The 6,181-nt window shown below is 44.0% G+C and overlaps 1 protein-coding gene across 1 annotated transcript in view; it reads right to left on the bottom strand.

Annotated features, from left to right (window-relative positions):
- Positions 1-572: 572 nt before the first annotated feature.
- immp2l (inner mitochondrial membrane peptidase subunit 2) overlaps positions 573-6,181 on the bottom strand; it is a 568,918-nt gene continuing 563,309 nt past the window's right edge. Inside the window, exon 7 of the mRNA XM_072267627.1 lies at positions 573-1,501. The gene's annotated coding sequence lies outside the window, so the exon portion shown is untranslated. The remainder of the gene's footprint in view (positions 1,502-6,181) is intronic.

Genomic DNA, 6,181 nt, shown 5'->3' with positions numbered 1-6,181 from the left:
TGGCTTGTGTGCACAATTCTAACTGTCGCAATATAGCTGTCTCACTTTTGGCTTGTGGTATATCTTTATCTGAAAAGGAATTTATTTGATATAGAAGGAGCTCAGAAAAAGCTGTTTCCAGGGATGCATGGAAGATTTTTCCACTGACTGTGTTTCAGAATAAGGGAAAAACTGAGATAAAGAGCAATTTGTTCACTGAAATAGTAATCAACTTTTGCAGTAGTCTATGTATTGGTGAAGATTCAGTCATTGCGTTCATTCATAGATCAACAGACTTCTTGACCTTATGAGAATCAAGGGATATATTCATAGTCATAGTCATACTTTATTGATCCCGGGGGAAATTGGTTTTCGTTACAGTTGCACCATAAACAATTAAATGGTAATAAAACCATAAATAGTTATATAGTGTTACATACCCCGTAACTGGGTTGCCAAACCAGCAGAAATGGATCACTCAGTTGGAGTCTGGATTACTAGAACTAAGAAAGTTTTATTAAAGAAACAAGCAACACAGTACTCTAATCAAAAAAGGATAATAAATGCAACAGTTCAGCAATGATAAACACACATGTACACAGAATTAAGATAACAAGATTAATCAAGCTCTATCGTCGTCTAGGGGTAAATGACCAGTTTCAAAGTGACACAAAGTCCAGTTCAATTTAGTTCAGTTCGCAGTAATCGTTGCCATGGCGATGGACAGTGGGGGGGGGAGGAGAGAGAGCAAAACGAATGAATATTCAACACAGCTTCCACACATAGACCTTCGCAGTCAGCTTTCAGGCGAGCCCTTTGTGATGTCATCTGAGGTCACCGACCGTGACCCCTCCGTTTCCAGATACGACCGTTTCTCTGCGCTGAACCTGGCACCCAGGCAAGGGTGGACACACACCAGGTTCCCGCCGATCGTGCCTTTCCACCCTGAGCGTCTAAGGCTGATCTCGCGATCAGCCGTCCAAGAGCTTCCCACCGACTTGTGAGAGGCGCACCGCTTCCAGGGTCTCGTTACCTCGGGTGTCGTGTGTGTCCTGCCGTAGCGAACGTGTCCCTTTTTATCCCCCTGCTGGGGTATCGCCTGTCCATCACTTCAAACAGTTCAGGGTTCAAAGGGGGACCCGCTCCCGACAGCTCTCCTTCCCCCTTCATTACACATCTCCAAATACTGCTCCATTGTTTTCCTTATCTCTCTCTCTCTCCTGAAGACAGGTGGCAGACCAACTGCTGATCACACAGGACAGATAACATCTTATCTACGTGTGTTCTCGTCACAATAGTAATATGTAAATTGTTCCAGGAAATAAGTCCAGGACCAGCCTATTGGCTCAGGGTGTCTGACCCTCCAAGGGAGGAGTTGTAAAGTTTGATGGCCACGGGCAGGAATGACTTCCTATGACGCTCTGTGCTGCATCTCCGTGGAATGACTCGGTGGATGTGGGAATAGTGTTGAAAAAGGAAGTGTTGCCTATCGATATCCACTGAGAAGAGCACCAATATGTCACTATGGTATGAAAGATGCAACAGGTTATTCAGACAAACATGGTGACAGAGACGGGGAAATGGCCAGGGAAAGGAGGCACTAAGGTCAGTGACCCCCAGGTCAGCGAATCCCAGAGTCGGAGGTCCATGCAAGTTCAGAAGTCGAGGCCAGAGTTCAGGTCAGCAAGGTCTGAAGATGGGGCGTAGCGCTCCCCTGGTTGGTAAGTCCTAGGTCAGAGGTCCTAAACCGCATGCCCACAATGGCTGGTAACACCCCCACCCCAGGTCAATGAGTCCTGTGACAAAGGTCTATGCTAGTCCGGAAGCAGAGGAGCAAAGACTGGAGGCCCAGAGGCGGCCTGTCCTGGGGTTGGATGTGTGTGAGTGGGTGGGGGATGTGGGAAAGGGTCCTATTTTGCTGTTTATATTTTGTTTTGTTGCTGTTGTTGAGGGAATGCTATGTTGGCACCAGCATACACTTAGGTCAAGGATCAAGGATCATCTTTATTCGCCATAAACATTGACACGTATTAGGACGTTGCTGTGCCGTGTTGGTACTTCTTGCAAAACTCAACAATTATACAGAATATGGAATTATATAAAGTTGGAAGTACAGATATGAAATAAAATGTGCAGAAATACATAAACACCAACATGTATTTACAATGTAAACAGCATTATAAAATGTGGTTTAAAGTGTTTACAATACAGTGACCGAGATAATAAATGGAGAGGATGGGGGTTCTAACTAGAATGGTTGATTAGGTTAACATTTGGGGGGAGAAAGCTTCTAAGGTGGTGGGAAATCTTTGTTTTCATAGCTCTATATTGCTTTCCAGAAGGCAGCTTTTGACAAGGGCAGTTTCCTAGGTGGGTAGAATCTGCAAAGATTTATCCCACCCAATTCTTTGTCCTGGACATATCCAAGTCCTGCAGTGAAGGTAGACTACAGCCAATGATCTTTACTGCTGTCCTGACAGTTCACTTTAATTTCTGTGCACCAAAACAGAAGTAATGGCTGATGTGAAGATGCTTTCTATGATGGCTGCGTAGAATTGTACCATGATGTTCTGGAGAAGGTGGTGTGTTGGTTGTTAGTGCAAACAACACATATCACTGTATGTTTCTACGTACGCGTGATAAATCTGAATTTAAAAACTGTTAATAAATAAATAAAATTAATAACTAACAGCCAGAAGCAAAATTGTTTTGCCAAGGTCAAAGCAGGAATAGCAATGAAATACACAGGCAAATAGCCAAAATAATTATTGCAAGCAAAAATACAATTAGTCATCGATATAAAGGTGATTTACATAAGGGCCTCAGGTCAGACATTCAGTATGTACAAATGGACATATGCAAATAAGTTACTTTAATACTTTCTGTATATTTGCACCCTGTCATCATCCAAATGGAAAGAAAGAATTACATAAAATCTGCGTGAATGCTGCATCTTGCTTTTATTTTCCGAATCTTTAAAGTTTAATGATACTTGAAACCAGCTCATCTCAGCTCATTTAAACACTTCTCTCAGCTAAAGGTCTGCACCGTGCAAATGTACTGCAGGGACATGAGTGTAAAATCAATGCAAAGTTACTCCCGGAATTTTAACAACTGTGCCTCAAGTTGCATAAATATTGGTGAATATGTTAAATTTTGGAGTCAAAGAGGAAACAAACACTATGTTCCATTCTTTTCTTCAGGACATCGTTATTTACATGAGCCTCCAGTTGCAAATGCCTTTCATTAAACTTCTCCTTCTGTTAATTAAAATACCTGGGATATTGGAAAATAAAATCAACTGTGATGGGGTCCTGAATTACCCTTATGAACTGTGCTGGATTACCCCTTATGAACTGTGCTTTTGAAAAGAGAGAGAGAAAGAAAGAGAGAGGTGAAGACTAACTTTTGGACTGTCACTTTAAGGCACGAGGAGGAATTTTTGGATTTCTGCTGAGTTGGAGAGGGGAAGCATCGAGCAGCTCGTAAGTCGCTATGGTGACTAAGGGCGGCATTATTTGATGGACAATCGATGTTATAGTTTCTCAGGAGTATATTTATACTTCCCAAGGAAATTGTCTGCTTGTACATTTCTTACACAGACAGAGGTGGGAGGAGTTATTTGAATGACAGTTAGTACTCATATGGTGAGATAAATAGGAGGTCAGATGATAGACCTCAGGCATATGTTTTTGGACACTGAATGAACTTCGTTGTGCCCACAGAAAAAGTGGGTTTTCGGAGGATTGATCAGGCGGATCGATCAGTGGCTCTTGCAGTGAGAGAAAGGAGTGACCGGTGGGGAGTTGTCCATGTGTCCAACCTTTGCCTGGGTTGATAGCTCCACCACAGAAGAACGATCCCCTTTGTTGTGGTCACAGTCAGTGACTTTTAAAGGATTTTGGAGGACAACGGGAAGACTGACAGCGTCAGCTCATCTCAAGACTCAAATCTCTCCCTCTCTCTCTCTCCATCACTACTCAACTCAACACCACGAACTGAACTGAACTTTACTCATTGTCTTAAGACTATCTATTTACCCCTAGGCTTGAAGAAGCTTGGTTTTCATATATTTCCACACTTATTGATATACTTACTTATATATAATCATTGCTAACCTGTAATATCTGCATTTATATTACTGTATTGCATAGTTACCAATAAATATATTAGTTAATAGCAATACTGGACTCCAAAGTGTTTTCCATTTCTGCTGGTTCTTTAACCCGTCACGGGGTATGTGACACAACCAAAAATAGGTTGGTGCACAGTCAGAGACAATCCTAGGTTGAACTTGCAATTGTCGGCAAAGTGATAGAAGATGCCTCTGACAATGCTAACAAGCAGCATTTATCCATAACCTGCTCATTAATATGTAGTTTGTATTTTTTCTTTCTTTGGTTTATATGTCCCAGGATACAGATCATTATACTGTGCACTAAGGCACAACAATGTAAATCAGTAACAATGCAGACTAAAGTGTAAAAGTAAATTTACCTGATTGCACTCCTAACTATAACTTTATTTGAAGCTTGGAAAATCTCTGTGAATTCCAGAGGGAGATCAGACATTTAACAATGTATGGCATCAAAAAGCTTTATCAAACAGGAGCAGTATCTCACAAGGAAGATCATTATTCTCGTTGGAGAGTCAATCATCTCAGACCCCCAAGACTTTTTCCAGATGAATTCCTCAGGACATAACTAATTTCAACAATCATCTTCCTCCATGAAACAGAATAGGATTATTACTGATGTCCCTAAGCGTCAATTACACTCATAACTCCATGCCTGAATGGAGTAAAACCTGGAGTCCTTCAGGTTAACTAACTCTCTATTCTCACTTTTGTTCCCCCTCTGTCCACACCTCAGAGAGTTCCGTGCCCGCCGTGATGCTGAACTCTTCTTCCGTCGCCTACGTCTCCGAGCCTGCTTCTTTGACAAGGATTCCCCTCCCCCTATTGATGACCCCTTCTCCTGTCTTCGACCCTCCTCCTCCTCCTCCTGGACACTCTGCCTGGGCCTTCTACCTGCACTCGATCTTTTCATCTCCAACTGTTGCCGAGACATCAACCGTCTCAACTTCACCACTCCTCTCTCCTGTTCCAACCTCACTCCCTCTGAACACACTGCCCTCCACTCTCTCCGCACTAATCCCAACCTCACCATCAAACCCGCTGACAAGCGTGGTGCCGTAGTAGTCTGGCGGACTAACCTTTACCTTACTGAGGCCAAATGGCAGCTCTCTGACACCTCCTCTTACTTACCCCTGGAACAGGACCCCAAAACAAAAATCAAACCATTGTCTCCCGTACTATCACCGCCCTTATCAACTCTGGAGACCTTCCACCCTCAGCCGCTAAACTCATAATTCCCACACCCCGTACCGCTCGCTTTTGCCTCCTCCCCAAGATCCACAAGCCTGAATGTCCCGGTAGACCCATAGTTTCTGCCTGCTCCTGTCCCACCGAACTTGTATCTGCCTACCTGGACTCCATTTTGTCACCCATAGATCAGTCCCTCCCCATCTACATCCGGGATACATCCCATGCCCTCCACCTCTTCAATAACTTCCAGTTCCCCGGTCCTGACCGCTTCATTATCACTATGGATGTCCAATCCTTATACACCTCCATTCCCCATCAAGAAGGCCTCAAAGCCCTCCACTACTTTCTGGACAATAGACCTCACCAGTTCCCCACCACCACTAACCCCCTCCGGTTGGCGGAACTGGTACTCACACTTAATAACTTCTCTTTTGGCTCTTCCCACTTTCTTCAGACTAAGGGTGTAGCTATGGGAACTTGCATGGGCCCTAGCTATGCCTGCCTCTTCATTGGTTATGTGGAACAGTCTGTGCTCCAAACCTATTCTGGTACTGCTCCCCAACTCTTCCTTCGGTACATTGACGACTACATTGGTGCTGCTTCCTGCACCCATGCTGAGCTCGTCAATTTCATCGACTTTACTTCAAACTTCCACCCACCCCTCAAATTCACTTGGTCTATCTCAGACACTTCTCTCCCCTTTCTCGATCTCTCAGTCTCCATCTCTGGAGACAGACTGTCCAGTGACATCTTCTACAAGCCAACTGACTCTCATAACTACCTCGACTATACCTTTTCCCACTCCGCCACATGCAAAAATGCCATTCCCTATTTCCAGTTCCTCCGTCTCCGCCACATCTGCTCCCAGGATGAGGC

This window comes from Mobula birostris, chromosome 9, assembly GCF_030028105.1.
Source record: "Mobula birostris isolate sMobBir1 chromosome 9, sMobBir1.hap1, whole genome shotgun sequence".
In the NCBI taxonomy this organism is placed as follows: domain Eukaryota; kingdom Metazoa; phylum Chordata; class Chondrichthyes; order Myliobatiformes; family Myliobatidae; genus Mobula; species Mobula birostris.
This window is presented reverse-complemented; position numbering and strand designations above follow the sequence as displayed.